Source organism: Ranitomeya variabilis, chromosome 1 (assembly GCF_051348905.1).
Source record: "Ranitomeya variabilis isolate aRanVar5 chromosome 1, aRanVar5.hap1, whole genome shotgun sequence".
Taxonomy (NCBI): Eukaryota; Metazoa; Chordata; class Amphibia; order Anura; family Dendrobatidae; genus Ranitomeya; species Ranitomeya variabilis.
The window spans coordinates 390,147,154-390,161,896 of record NC_135232.1 but is presented as its reverse complement, the minus strand read 5'-3'; the positions used below and the strand labels follow the sequence as shown (position 1 = coordinate 390,161,896).

The 14,743-nt window shown below is 35.3% G+C and overlaps 10 non-coding genes across 10 annotated transcripts; all 10 read right to left on the bottom strand.

The window, feature by feature from the left end:
- Positions 1–1,050: 1,050 nt before the first annotated feature.
- On the bottom strand, positions 1,051–1,123 carry TRNAT-UGU (transfer RNA threonine (anticodon UGU)). The gene has a single exon. It is a non-coding gene; the product is annotated as a tRNA-Thr (tRNA).
- Positions 1,124–1,663: 540 nt separating this feature from the next.
- On the bottom strand, positions 1,664–1,736 carry TRNAT-CGU (transfer RNA threonine (anticodon CGU)). Its single transcript has one exon. It is a non-coding gene; the product is annotated as a tRNA-Thr (tRNA).
- Positions 1,737–3,904: 2,168 nt separating this feature from the next.
- On the bottom strand, positions 3,905–3,977 carry TRNAT-UGU (transfer RNA threonine (anticodon UGU)). Its single transcript has one exon. It is a non-coding gene; the product is annotated as a tRNA-Thr (tRNA).
- Positions 3,978–4,517: 540 nt separating this feature from the next.
- On the bottom strand, positions 4,518–4,590 carry TRNAT-CGU (transfer RNA threonine (anticodon CGU)). The gene has a single exon. It is a non-coding gene; the product is annotated as a tRNA-Thr (tRNA).
- Positions 4,591–6,758: 2,168 nt separating this feature from the next.
- TRNAT-UGU (transfer RNA threonine (anticodon UGU)) lies at positions 6,759–6,831 on the bottom strand. Its single transcript has one exon. It is a non-coding gene; the product is annotated as a tRNA-Thr (tRNA).
- Positions 6,832–7,363: 532 nt separating this feature from the next.
- Positions 7,364–7,436, bottom strand: TRNAT-CGU (transfer RNA threonine (anticodon CGU)). Its single transcript has one exon. It is a non-coding gene; the product is annotated as a tRNA-Thr (tRNA).
- A 2,169-nt stretch (positions 7,437–9,605) lies between these two features.
- TRNAT-UGU (transfer RNA threonine (anticodon UGU)) lies at positions 9,606–9,678 on the bottom strand. Its single transcript has one exon. It is a non-coding gene; the product is annotated as a tRNA-Thr (tRNA).
- Positions 9,679–10,210: 532 nt separating this feature from the next.
- On the bottom strand, positions 10,211–10,283 carry TRNAT-CGU (transfer RNA threonine (anticodon CGU)). Its single transcript has one exon. It is a non-coding gene; the product is annotated as a tRNA-Thr (tRNA).
- Positions 10,284–12,452: 2,169 nt separating this feature from the next.
- On the bottom strand, positions 12,453–12,525 carry TRNAT-UGU (transfer RNA threonine (anticodon UGU)). The gene has a single exon. It is a non-coding gene; the product is annotated as a tRNA-Thr (tRNA).
- A 532-nt stretch (positions 12,526–13,057) lies between these two features.
- TRNAT-CGU (transfer RNA threonine (anticodon CGU)) lies at positions 13,058–13,130 on the bottom strand. The gene has a single exon. It is a non-coding gene; the product is annotated as a tRNA-Thr (tRNA).
- Between the last annotated feature and the right edge of the window lie 1,613 nt (positions 13,131–14,743).

Genomic DNA, 14,743 nt, shown 5'->3' with positions numbered 1-14,743 from the left:
TAAGCAATTCTATGTAAAACTGACTTGCTCTGTCTATGTTGAGGTTTTTGAATGTCTTTTGACCACTTCAGGTTTCTAAAAACGCCAAGCGGTTAAAAGAAGTCACATGTCCATTCTATTAGCGTTTTCCACCAGGAACATGCTGTGTATTTTACAGTACAAATCAGTGGAAAAGCTCAATACATGCCTGGACTTCAAAAATACTTTTTTTTTGAGTGTTTTGCCATTGATTTTGCTTAAAAGAGCTAACTGTTTCTTATTTTTTCAATGGAGTGAAAAATGCGACCAGAAAAAAAGACTTCACCGAAACCATGGGAAAACCTTCCGAAAAAAGCCATCTCAAAATTGTCCAGGAAACAACCCAAAAAATGATACAAAAGACGATTCAGGGGAAGAAATGTCCTAAATTTCTTGAAAAGTCTTCTGCGTGAAAAACTCATCAAGTTCTCCTGAGTTTAAAAGCCATCATATGCACATACCAGTTCCTGTTCCAAAAATTCATTAAAAAACTGAGTGTGTGCGCAGTCCAACACTTCAAACAAAACTTGTGTTTTTTGAACTCCTAGTGGTGTTTGGAAAAGTTTTGATCAAAATTTCCTGAAAAAACCTCAGTGTGAATCTTTAGGTTATTTGCAGATGGAATTTTATTAAGGCATTTAAAAACAATGAGTTTTGCAAGCAGAACCCACTTAGGAAAACACCACTTTATTAGGTACTTTTGGGAAGAGTTTTTATGTTCATGATGTGTTTCCTGGGGATTTTTTGCAGAGTTTGCAATGAGATTTTCATTCTTAAAGCCTTTTTTGCAGATTTTTGATTTGAATGTGCCTAGTTTGGAGTAGTTTTCCTCAGGATCCGCTTCACAGAAGCAACAAGTATTTTTTTACTTGCTACCACGTTTTTTTGCAAACCTGAAATGGATGAAAACTCTCCAAGTAATGTAATTATTATGTCTGAACATTTTTTTCTCAGTATAATAAACCTTCAACTAAGCAGGTATTTTTAAAGATAAGCTCAAGAATTAAACTATTCAGTTTCAAAATAACACAAAGGCTCCAGTGAGAATTGAACTCACGACCCCTGGTTTACAAGACCAGTGCTCTAACCACTGAGCTATGAAGCCAGCGAAACTTTGACACATCTTTTGATCTCTATTTCGAACAGTGCAATAGCCATTCAGGTGCATTACCAACACAAGTCCTTTCATTTCTAGTTTGAAATCACACTCTTAACGTAATGTCCCATCACCAACAAACCAACAACTGCTCTTGCAATGCAAAAGCATGACTTGCAAACATTCTAAAGCTTCAGTTCTATAACTGACTACCTGTTTATTGGCAATCTGATGTGCAAAAAAATGAAATCAGATGGATTGGCAAAGAAAAGAATTCTACTGCTTGCTTTAATAAAATATGTAATTCTTTATATTACAAAATCACACATCAAGAATTGATGAAGAAGGGTCATTAGACTCCTAAAGCTCTGATAGAGGTGGCATAAGAAAGGACTTTGACACACGTTACCCGAATGTCATAAATGATCAAGGTCTTATCCAGAACTTTTGAAAAGGATCAACATCAATATTGAATCGCACCAACTTTGTACCACTGATAAGCAATTTGTACAGATAAGCAATTTGTATATGAGAGACAAAGAGTTTTTAAGGCTTCAGTGAGAGTCGAACTCACGACCCCTGGTTTACGAGACCAGTGCTCTAACCTCTGAGCTATGAAGCCATTGAAAAGGAAGAATTTCTAAAGCGATGTAGGGATTAGCCTGTTAGAGGTATGCATATGCTCAGTAACTCCTAAGGATCATTTACTATGCTACATGGGAGAAATGCAAAGAAACTGTACAAAGATTTTTCTTTAGGTACCAATTTGACATTGACATGGGAAAAACATCAACTTGAAATGCATATGAAAACTTACAACCCATACAAGCAATGATTGTAAGGTAAGGCATGGTAAAAAATGTAAAGAGAAGCACGATGATTTATTTATATTTTCAATTGTACCAAATTTAAGAATGATTTCATAAACTTTTTTCATGTCAGTATTAATCTATGTGCAAATGGAGTTTTATGGAGCCATTCAAAAAAGATGAGTTTTTCAAGTGGAAACTTTTTACGAAAGCAAATTTTAAAGCAAATCTGCTCTAAAGTCTTTGTCTCCACATAGCATTAGATCTCTGGCCATGATTTTCATTTACATTTTCAATTATGCCAAATTTAAGAATGATGTCTGAATTTTTTTGTGTCTGTATTAGGATATATGCAGATGGAGTTTTATTGAGGCATTCAAAAAAGAAGACTTTTTAAAGCAAAAACACCCTTTCATTGGGGAGCTTTTAAAGGAGGTTTAGCTTTATAAAGTGGTTCCTAAAGCACTTTTTGAGAGTTCTTGAAGTGTTTTTGAAGAGTTTTTTTCTAAAGCTTTTTCTTTGCAGCCTTTTGATTTACAGTATCTACTTTAGAGCAAATTCCATCAGGATCTGCTTCAAAGATGCAATATCCCCTATTATTTTCACCTGGCATTTTTCAAACCCTGAAGTGGAATAAATCACTCAAAATAGCTATGAGTGTGTGTTCACACTAAGTTATATTTTTCCTGCATTTTCAGGGCAGAAACTCTACAAGACTATGTGCACACAGAGGTTTTTAGCTGAGTTTTCAGAGCAGAATCTGGGCAGAAACTCCAAATTTTTGAGGAGCTATGAGATTTGCAGGAACATTTGTAGAGTTTCCACTCAGTTTCAACTAGGTGGCTATGTGCACATGATGTCTTTTTTCAGGCAGCTTCCGCCATTGGAATCATTTGAAAACACTATCAAACATTGCTCAAAAGAATGAACATAAGCAATTCTATGTAAAACTGACTTGCTCTGTCTATGTTGAGGTTTTTGAATGTCTTTTGACCACTTCAGGTTTCTAAAAACGCCAAGCGGTTAAAAGAAGTCACATGTCCATTCTATTAGCGTTTTCCACCAGGAACATGCTGTGTATTTTACAGTACAAATCAGTGGAAAAGCTCAATACATGCCTGGACTTCAAAAAGACTTTTTTTTTGAGTGTTTTGCCATTGATTTTGCTTAAAAGAGCTAACTGTTTCTTATTTTTTCAATGGAGTGAAAAATGCGACCAGAAAAAAAGACTTCACCGAAACCATGGGAAAACCTTCCGAAAAAAGCCATCTCAAAATTGTCCAGGAAACAACCCAAAAAATGATACAAAAGACGATTCAGGGGAAGAAATGTCCTAAATTTCTTGAAAAGTCTTCTGCGTGAAAAACTCATCAAGTTCTCCTGAGTTTAAAAGCCATCATATGCACATACCAGTTCCTGTTCCAAAAATTCATTAAAAAACTGAGTGTGTGCGCAGTCCAACACTTCAAACAAAACTTGTGTTTTTTGAACTCCTAGTGGTGTTTGGAAAAGTTTTGATCAAAATTTCCTGAAAAAACCTCAGTGTGAATCTTTAGGTTATTTGCAGATGGAATTTTATTAAGGCATTTAAAAACAATGAGTTTTGCAAGCAGAACCCACTTAGGAAAACACCACTTTATTAGGTACTTTTGGGAAGAGTTTTTATGTTCATGATGTGTTTCCTGGGGATTTTTTGCAGAGTTTGCAATGAGATTTTCATTCTTAAAGCCTTTTTTGCAGATTTTTGATTTGAATGTGCCTAGTTTGGAGTAGTTTTCCTCAGGATCCGCTTCACAGAAGCAACAAGTATTTTTTTACTTGCTACCACGTTTTTTTGCAAACCTGAAATGGATGAAAACTCTCCAAGTAATGTAATTATTATGTCTGAACATTTTTTTCTCAGTATAATAAACCTTCAACTAAGCAGGTATTTTTAAAGATAAGCTCAAGAATTAAACTATTCAGTTTCAAAATAACACAAAGGCTCCAGTGAGAATTGAACTCACGACCCCTGGTTTACAAGACCAGTGCTCTAACCACTGAGCTATGAAGCCAGCGAAACTTTGACACATCTTTTGATCTCTATTTCGAACAGTGCAATAGCCATTCAGGTGCATTACCAACACAAGTCCTTTCATTTCTAGTTTGAAATCACACTCTTAACGTAATGTCCCATCACCAACAAACCAACAACTGCTCTTGCAATGCAAAAGCATGACTTGCAAACATTCTAAAGCTTCAGTTCTATAACTGACTACCTGTTTATTGGCAATCTGATGTGCAAAAAAATGAAATCAGATGGATTGGCAAAGAAAAGAATTCTACTGCTTGCTTTAATAAAATATGTAATTCTTTATATTACAAAATCACACATCAAGAATTGATGAAGAAGGGTCATTAGACTCCTAAAGCTCTGATAGAGGTGGCATAAGAAAGGACTTTGACACACGTTACCCGAATGTCATAAATGATCAAGGTCTTATCCAGAACTTTTGAAAAGGATCAACATCAATATTGAATCGCACCAACTTTGTACCACTGATAAGCAATTTGTACAGATAAGCAATTTGTATATGAGAGACAAAGAGTTTTTAAGGCTTCAGTGAGAGTCGAACTCACGACCCCTGGTTTACGAGACCAGTGCTCTAACCTCTGAGCTATGAAGCCATTGAAAAGGAAGAATTTCTAAAGCGATGTAGGGATTAGCCTGTTAGAGGTATGCATATGCTCAGTAACTCCTAAGGATCATTTACTATGCTACATGGGAGAAATGCAAAGAAACTGTACAAAGATTTTTCTTTAGGTACCAATTTGACATTGACATGGGAAAAACATCAACTTGAAATGCATATGAAAACTTACAACCCATACAAGCAATGATTGTAAGGTAAGGCATGGTAAAAAATGTAAAGAGAAGCACGATGATTTATTTATATTTTCAATTGTACCAAATTTAAGAATGATTTCATAAACTTTTTTCATGTCAGTATTAATCTATGTGCAAATGGAGTTTTATGGAGCCATTCAAAAAAGATGAGTTTTTCAAGTGGAAACTTTTTACGAAAGCAAATTTTAAAGCAAATCTGCTCTAAAGTCTTTGTCTCCACATAGCATTAGATCTCTGGCCATGATTTTCATTTACATTTTCAATTATGCCAAATTTAAGAATGATGTCTGAATTTTTTTGTGTCTGTATTAGGATATATGCAGATGGAGTTTTATTGAGGCATTCAAAAAAGAAGACTTTTTAAAGCAAAAACACCCTTTCATTGGGGAGCTTTTAAAGGAGGTTTAGCTTTATAAAGTGGTTCCTAAAGCACTTTTTGAGAGTTCTTGAAGTGTTTTTGAAGAGTTTTTTTCTAAAGCTTTTTCTTTGCAGCCTTTTGATTTACAGTATCTACTTTAGAGCAAATTCCATCAGGATCTGCTTCAAAGATGCAATATCCCCTATTATTTTCACCTGGCATTTTTCAAACCCTGAAGTGGAATAAATCACTCAAAATAGCTATGAGTGTGTGTTCACACTAAGTTATATTTTTCCTGCATTTTCAGGGCAGAAACTCTACAAGACTATGTGCACACAGAGGTTTTTAGCTGAGTTTTCAGAGCAGAATCTGGGCAGAAACTCCAAATTTTTGAGGAGCTATGAGATTTGCAGGAACATTTGTAGAGTTTCCACTCAGTTTCAACTAGGTGGCTATGTGCACATGATGTCTTTTTTCAGGCAGCTTCCGCCATTGGAATCATTTGAAAACACTATCAAACATTGCTCAAAAGAATGAACATAAGCAATTCTATGTAAAACTGACTTGCTCTGTCTATGTTGAGGTTTTTGAATGTCTTTTGACCACTTCAGGTTTCTAAAAACGCCAAGCGGTTAAAAGAAGTCACATGTCCATTCTATTAGCGTTTTCCACCAGGAACATGCTGTGTATTTTACAGTACAAATCAGTGGAAAAGCTCAATACATGCCTGGACTTCAAAAATACTTTTTTTTTGAGTGTTTTGCCATTGATTTTGCTTAAAAGAGCTAACTGTTTCTTATTTTTTCAATGGAGTGAAAAATGCGACCAGAAAAAAAGACTTCACCGAAACCATGGGAAAACCTTCCGAAAAAAGCCATCTCAAAATTGTCCAGGAAACAACCCAAAAAATGATACAAAAGACGATTCAGGGGAAGAAATGTCCTAAATTTCTTGAAAAGTCTTCTGCGTGAAAAACTCATCAAGTTCTCCTGAGTTTAAAAGCCATCATATGCACATACCAGTTCCTGTTCCAAAAATTCATTAAAAAACTGAGTGTGTGCGCAGTCCAACACTTCAAACAAAACTTGTGTTTTTTGAACTCCTAGTGGTGTTTGGAAAAGTTTTGATCAAAATTTCCTGAAAAAACCTCAGTGTGAATCTTTAGGTTATTTGCAGATGGAATTTTATTAAGGCATTTAAAAACAATGAGTTTTGCAAGCAGAACCCACTTAGGAAAACACCACTTTATTAGGTACTTTTGGGAAGAGTTTTTATGTTCATGATGTGTTTCCTGGGGATTTTTTGCAGAGTTTGCAATGAGATTTTCATTCTTAAAGCCTTTTTTGCAGATTTTTGATTTGAATGTGCCTAGTTTGGAGTAGTTTTCCTCAGGATCCGCTTCACAGAAGCAACAAGTATTTTTTTACTTGCTACCACGTTTTTTTGCAAACCTGAAATGGATGAAAACTCTCCAAGTAATGTAATTATTATGTCTGAACATTTTTTTCTCAGTATAATAAACCTTCAACTAAGCAGGTATTTTTAAAGATAAGCTCAAGAATTAAACTATTCAGTTTCAAAATAACACAAAGGCTCCAGTGAGAATTGAACTCACGACCCCTGGTTTACAAGACCAGTGCTCTAACCACTGAGCTATGAAGCCAGCGAAACTTTGACACATCTTTTGATCTCTATTTCGAACAGTGCAATAGCCATTCAGGTGCATTACCAACACAAGTCCTTTCATTTCTAGTTTGAAATCACACTCTTAACGTAATGTCCCATCACCAACAAACCAACAACTGCTCTTGCAATGCAAAAGCATGACTTGCAAACATTCTAAAGCTTCAGTTCTATAACTGACTACCTGTTTATTGGCAATCTGATGTGCAAAAAAATGAAATCAGATGGATTGGCAAAGAAAAGAATTCTACTGCTTGCTTTAATAAAATATGTAATTCTTTATATTACAAAATCACACATCAAGAATTGATGAAGAAGGGTCATTAGACTCCTAAAGCTCTGATAGAGGTGGCATAAGAAAGGACTTTGACACACGTTACCCGAATGTCATAAATGATCAAGGTCTTATCCAGAACTTTTGAAAAGGATCAACATCAATATTGAATCGCACCAACTTTGTACCACTGACCAAACAGATAAGCAATTTTCATATGAGAGACAAAGAGTTTTTAAGGCTTCAGTGAGAGTCGAACTCACGACCCCTGGTTTACGAGACCAGTGCTCTAACCTCTGAGATATGAAGCCATTGAAAAGGAACAATTTCTAAAGCGATGTAGGGATTAGCCTGTTAGAGGTATGCATATGCTCAGTAACTCCTAAGGATCATTTACTATGCTACATGGGAGAAATGCAAAGAAACTGTACAAAGATTTTTCTTTAGGTACCAATTTGACATTGACATGGGAAAAACATCAACTTGAAATGCATATGAAAACTTACAACCCATACAAGCAATGATTGTAAGGTAAGGCATGGTAAAAAATGTAAAGAGAAGCACGATGATTTATTTATATTTTCAATTGTACCAAATTTAAGAATGATTTCATAAACTTTTTTCATGTCAGTATTAATCTATGTGCAAATGGAGTTTTATGGAGCCATTCAAAAAAGATGAGTTTTTCAAGTGGAAACTTTTTACGAAAGCAAATTTTAAAGCAAATCTGCTCTAAAGTCTTTGTCTCCACATAGCATTAGATCTCTGGCCATGATTTTCATTTACATTTTCAATTATGCCAAATTTAAGAATGATGTCTGAATTTTTTTGTGTCTGTATTAGGATATATGCAGATGGAGTTTTATTGAGGCATTCAAAAAAGAAGACTTTTTAAAGCAAAAACACCCTTTCATTGGGGAGCTTTTAAAGGAGGTTTAGCTTTATAAAGTGGTTCCTAAAGCACTTTTTGAGAGTTCTTGAAGTGTTTTTGAAGAGGTTTTTTCTAAAGCTTTTTCTTTGCAGCCTTTTGATTTACAGTATCTACTTTAGAGCAAATTCCATCAGGATCTGCTTCAAAGATGCAATATCCCCTATTATTTTCACCTGGCATTTTTCAAACCCTGAAGTGGAATAAATCACTCAAAATAGCTATGAGTGTGTGTTCACACTAAGTTATATTTTTCCTGCATTTTCAGGGCAGAAACTCTACAAGACTATGTGCACACAGAGGTTTTTAGCTGAGTTTTCAGAGCAGAATCTGGGCAGAAACTCCAAATTTTTGAGGAGCTATGAGATTTGCAGGAGCATTTGTAGAGTTTCCACTCAGTTTCAACTAGGTGGCTATGTGCACATGATGTCTTTTTTCAGGCAGCTTCCGCCATTGGAATCATTTGAAAACACTATCAAACATTGCTCAAAAGAATGAACATAAGCAATTCTATGTAAAACTGACTTGCTCTGTCTATGTTGAGGTTTTTGAATGTCTTTTGACCACTTCAGGTTTCTAAAAACGCCAAGCGGTTAAAAGAAGTCACATGTCCATTCTATTAGCGTTTTCCACCAGGAACATGCTGTGTATTTTACAGTACAAATCAGTGGAAAAGCTCAATACATGCCTGGACTTCAAAAAGACTTTTTTTTTGAGTGTTTTGCCATTGATTTTGCTTAAAAGAGCTAACTGTTTCTTATTTTTTCAATGGAGTGAAAAATGCGACCAGAAAAAAAGACTTCACCGAAACCATGGGAAAACCTTCCGAAAAAAGCCATCTCAAAATTGTCCAGGAAACAACCCAAAAAATGATACAAAAGACGATTCAGGGGAAGAAATGTCCTAAATTTCTTGAAAAGTCTTCTGCGTGAAAAACTCATCAAGTTCTCCTGAGTTTAAAAGCCGTCATATGCACATACCAGTTCCTGTTCCAAAAATTCATTAAAAAACTGAGTGTGTGCGCAGTCCAACACTTCAAACAAAACTTGTGTTTTTTGAACTCCTAGTGGTGTTTGGAAAAGTTTTGATCAAAATTTCCTGAAAAAACCTCAGTGTGAATCTTTAGGTTATTTGCAGATGGAATTTTATTAAGGCATTTAAAAACAATGAGTTTTGCAAGCAGAACCCACTTAGGAAAACACCACTTTATTAGGTACTTTTGGGAAGAGTTTTTATGTTCATGATGTGTTTCCTGGGGATTTTTTGCAGAGTTTGCAATGAGATTTTCATTCTTAAAGCCTTTTTTGCAGATTTTTGATTTGAATGTGCCTAGTTTGGAGTAGTTTTCCTCAGGATCCGCTTCACAGAAGCAACAAGTATTTTTTTTACTTGCTACCACGTTTTTTTGCAAACCTGAAATGGATGAAAACTCTCCAAGTAATGTAATTATTATGTCTGAACATTTTTTTCTCAGTATAATAAACCTTCAACTAAGCAGGTATTTTTAAAGATAAGCTCAAGAATTAAACTATTCAGTTTCAAAATAACACAAAGGCTCCAGTGAGAATTGAACTCACGACCCCTGGTTTACAAGACCAGTGCTCTAACCACTGAGCTATGAAGCCAGCGAAACTTTGACACATCTTTTGATCTCTATTTCGAACAGTGCAATAGCCATTCAGGTGCATTACCAACACAAGTCCTTTCATTTCTAGTTTGAAATCACACTCTTAACGTAATGTCCCATCACCAACAAACCAACAACTGCTCTTGCAACGCAAAAGCATGACTTGCAAACATTCTAAAGCTTCAGTTCTATAACTGACTACCTGTTTATTGGCAATCTGATGTGCAAAAAAATGAAATCAGATGGATTGGCAAAGAAAAGAATTCTACTGCTTGCTTTAATAAAATATGTAATTCTTTATATTACAAAATCACACATCAAGAATTGATGAAGAAGGGTCATTAGACTCCTAAAGCTCTGATAGAGGTGGCATAAGAAAGGACTTTGACACACGTTACCCGAATGTCATATATGATCAAGGTCTTATCCAGAACTTTTGAAAAGGATCAACATCAATATTGAATCGCACCAACTTTGTACCACTGACCAAACAGATAAGCAATTTTCATATGAGAGACAAAGAGTTTTTAAGGCTTCAGTGAGAGTCGAACTCACGACCCCTGGTTTACGAGACCAGTGCTCTAACCTCTGAGCTATGAAGCCATTGAAAAGGAAGAATTTCTAAAGCGATGTAGGGATTAGCCTGTTAGAGGTATGCATATGCTCAGTAACTCCTAAGGATCATTTACTATGCTACATGGGAGAAATGCAAAGAAACTGTACAAAGATTTTTCTTTAGGTACCAATTTGACATTGACATGGGAAAAACATCAACTTGAAATGCATATGAAAACTTACAACCCATACAAGCAATGATTGTAAGGTAAGGCATGGTAAAAAATGTAAAGAGAAGCACGATGATTTATTTATATTTTCAATTGTACCAAATTTAAGAATGATTTCATAAACTTTTTTCATGTCAGTATTAATCTATGTGCAAATGGAGTTTTATGGAGCCATTCAAAAAAGATGAGTTTTTCAAGTGGAAACTTTTTACGAAAGCAAATTTTAAAGCAAATCTGCTCTAAAGTCTTTGTCTCCACATAGCATTAGATCTCTGGCCATGATTTTCATTTACATTTTCAATTATGCCAAATTTAAGAATGATGTCTGAATTTTTTTGTGTCTGTATTAGGATATATGCAGATGGAGTTTTATTGAGGCATTCAAAAAAGAAGACTTTTTAAAGCAAAAACACCCTTTCATTGGGGAGCTTTTAAAGGAGGTTTAGCTTTATAAAGTGGTTCCTAAAGCACTTTTTGAGAGTTCTTGAAGTGTTTTTGAAGAGTTTTTTTCTAAAGCTTTTTCTTTGCAGCCTTTTGATTTACAGTATCTACTTTAGAGCAAATTCCATCAGGATCTGCTTCAAAGATGCAATATCCCCTATTATTTTCACCTGGCATTTTTCAAACCCTGAAGTGGAATAAATCACTCAAAATAGCTATGAGTGTGTGTTCACACTAAGTTATATTTTTCCTGCATTTTCAGGGCAGAAACTCTACAAGACTATGTGCACACAGAGGTTTTTAGCTGAGTTTTCAGAGCAGAATCTGGGCAGAAACTCCAAATTTTTGAGGAGCTATGAGATTTACAGGAGCATTTGTAGAGTTTCCACTCAGTTTCAACTAGGTGGCTATGTGCACATGATGTCTTTTTTCAGGCAGCTTCCGCCATTGGAATCATTTGAAAACACTATCAAACATTGCTCAAAAGAATGAACATAAGCAATTCTATGTAAAACTGACTTGCTCTGTCTATGTTGAGGTTTTTGAATGTCTTTTGACCACTTCAGGTTTCTAAAAACGCCAAGCGGTTAAAAGAAGTCACATGTCCATTCTATTAGCGTTTTCCACCAGGAACATGCTGTGTATTTTACAGTACAAATCAGTGGAAAAGCTCAATACATGCCTGGACTTCAAAAATACTTTTTTTTTGAGTGTTTTGCCATTGATTTTGCTTAAAAGAGCTAACTGTTTCTTATTTTTTCAATGGAGTGAAAAATGCGACCAGAAAAAAAGACTTCACCGAAACCATGGGAAAACCTTCCGAAAAAAGCCATCTCAAAATTGTCCAGGAAACAACCCAAAAAATGATACAAAAGACGATTCAGGGGAAGAAATGTCCTAAATTTCTTGAAAAGTCTTCTGCGTGAAAAACTCATCAAGTACTCCTGAGTTTAAAAGCCGTCATATGCACATACCAGTTCCTGTTCCAAAAATTCATTAAAAAACTGAGTGTGTGCGCAGTCCAACACTTCAAACAAAACTTGTGTTTTTTGAACTCCTAGTGGTGTTTGGAAAAGTTTTGATCAAAATTTCCTGAAAAAACCTCAGTGTGAATCTTTAGGTTATTTGCAGATGGAATTTTATTAAGGCATTTAAAAACAATGAGTTTTGCAAGCAGAACCCACTTAGGAAAACACCACTTTATTAGGTACTTTTGGGAAGAGTTTTTATGTTCATGATGTGTTTCCTGGGGATTTTTTGCAGAGTTTGCAATGAGATTTTCATTCTTAAAGCCTTTTTTGCAGATTTTTGATTTGAATGTGCCTAGTTTGGAGTAGTTTTCCTCAGGATCCGCTTCACAGAAGCAACAAGTATTTTTTTTACTTGCTACCACGTTTTTTTGCAAACCTGAAATGGATGAAAACTCTCCAAGTAATGTAATTATTATGTCTGAACATTTTTTTCTCAGTATAATAAACCTTCAACTAAGCAGGTATTTTTAAAGATAAGCTCAAGAATTAAACTATTCAGTTTCAAAATAACACAAAGGCTCCAGTGAGAATTGAACTCACGACCCCTGGTTTACAAGACCAGTGCTCTAACCACTGAGCTATGAAGCCAGTGAAACTTTGACACATCTTTTGATCTCTATTTCGAACAGTGCAATAGCCATTCAGGTGCATTACCAACACAAGTCCTTTCATTTCTAGTTTGAAATCACACTCTTAACGTAATGTCCCATCACCAACAAACCAACAACTGCTCTTGCAACGCAAAAGCATGACTTGCAAACATTCTAAAGCTTCAGTTCTATAACTGACTACCTGTTTATTGGCAATCTGATGTGCAAAAAAATGAAATCAGATGGATTGGCAAAGAAAAGAATTCTACTGCTTGCTTTAATAAAATATGTAATTCTTTATATTACAAAATCACACATCAAGAATTGATGAAGAAGGGTCATTAGACTCCTAAAGCTCTGATAGAGGTGGCATAAGAAAGGACTTTGACACACGTTACCCGAATGTCATATATGATCAAGGTCTTATCCAGAACTTTTGAAAAGGATCAACATCAATATTGAATCGCACCAACTTTGTACCACTGACCAAACAGATAAGCAATTTTCATATGAGAGACAAAGAGTTTTTAAGGCTTCAGTGAGAGTCGAACTCACGACCCCTGGTTTACGAGACCAGTGCTCTAACCTCTGAGCTATGAAGCCATTGAAAAGGAACAATTTCTAAAGCGATGTAGGGATTAGCCTGTTAGAGGTATGCATATGCTCAGTAACTCCTAAGGATCATTTACTATGCTACATGGGAGAAATGCAAAGAAACTGTACAAAGATTTTTCTTTAGGTACCAATTTGACATTGACATGGGAAAAACATCAACTTGAAATGCATATGAAAACTTACAACCCATACAAGCAATGATTGTAAGGTAAGGCATGGTAAAAAATGTAAAGAGAAGCACGATGATTTATTTATATTTTCAATTGTACCAAATTTAAGAATGATTTCATAAACTTTTTTCATGTCAGTATTAATCTATGTGCAAATGGAGTTTTATGGAGCCATTCAAAAAAGATGAGTTTTTCAAGTGGAAACTTTTTACGAAAGCAAATTTTAAAGCAAATCTGCTCTAAAGTCTTTGTCTCCACATAGCATTAGATCTCTGGCCATGATTTTCATTTACATTTTCAATTATGCCAAATTTAAGAATGATGTCTGAATTTTTTTGTGTCTGTATTAGGATATATGCAGATGGAGTTTTATTGAGGCATTCAAAAAAGAAGACTTTTTAAAGCAAAAACACCCTTTCATTGGGGAGCTTTTAAAGGAGGTTTAGCTTTATAAAGTGGTTCCTAAAGCACTTTTTGAGAGTTCTTGAAGTGTTTTTGAAGAGTTTTTTTCTAAAGCTTTTTCTTTGCAGCCTTTTGATTTACAGTATCTACTTTAGAGCAAATTCCATCAGGATCTGCTTCAAAGATGCAATATCCCCTATTATTTTCACCTGGCATTTTTCAAACCCTGAAGTGGAATAAATCACTCAAAATAGCTATGAGTGTGTGTTCACACTAAGTTATATTTTTCCTGCATTTTCAGGGCAGAAACTCTACAAGACTATGTGCACACAGAGGTTTTTAGCTGAGTTTTCAGAGCAGAATCTGGGCAGAAACTCCAAATTTTTGAGGAGCTATGAGATTTGCAGGAACATTTGTAGAGTTTCCACTCAGTTTCAACTAGGTGGCTATGTGCACATGATGTCTTTTTTCAGGCAGCTTCCGCCATTGGAATCATTTGAAAACACTATCAAACATTGCTCAAAAGAATGAACATAAGCAATTCTATGTAAAACTGACTTGCTCTGTCTATGTTGAGGTTTTTGAATGTCTTTTGACCACTTCAGGTTTCTAAAAACGCCAAGCGGTTAAAAGAAGTCACATGTCCATTCTATTAGCGTTTTCCACCAGGAACATGCTGTGTATTTTACAGTACAAATCAGTGGAAAAGCTCAATACATGCCTGGACTTCAAAAATACTTTTTTTTTGAGTGTTTTGCCATTGATTTTGCTTAAAAGAGCTAACTGTTTCTTATTTTTTCAATGGAGTGAAAAATGCGACCAGAAAAAAAGACTTCACCGAAACCATGGGAAAACCTTCCGAAAAAAGCCATCTCAAAATTGTCCAGGAAACAACCCAAAAAATGATACAAAAGACGATTCAGGGGAAGAAATGTCCTAAATTTCTTGAAAAGTCTTCTGCGTGAAAAACTCATCAAGTTCTCCTGAGTTTAAAAGCCATCATATGCACATACCAGTTCCTGTTCCAAA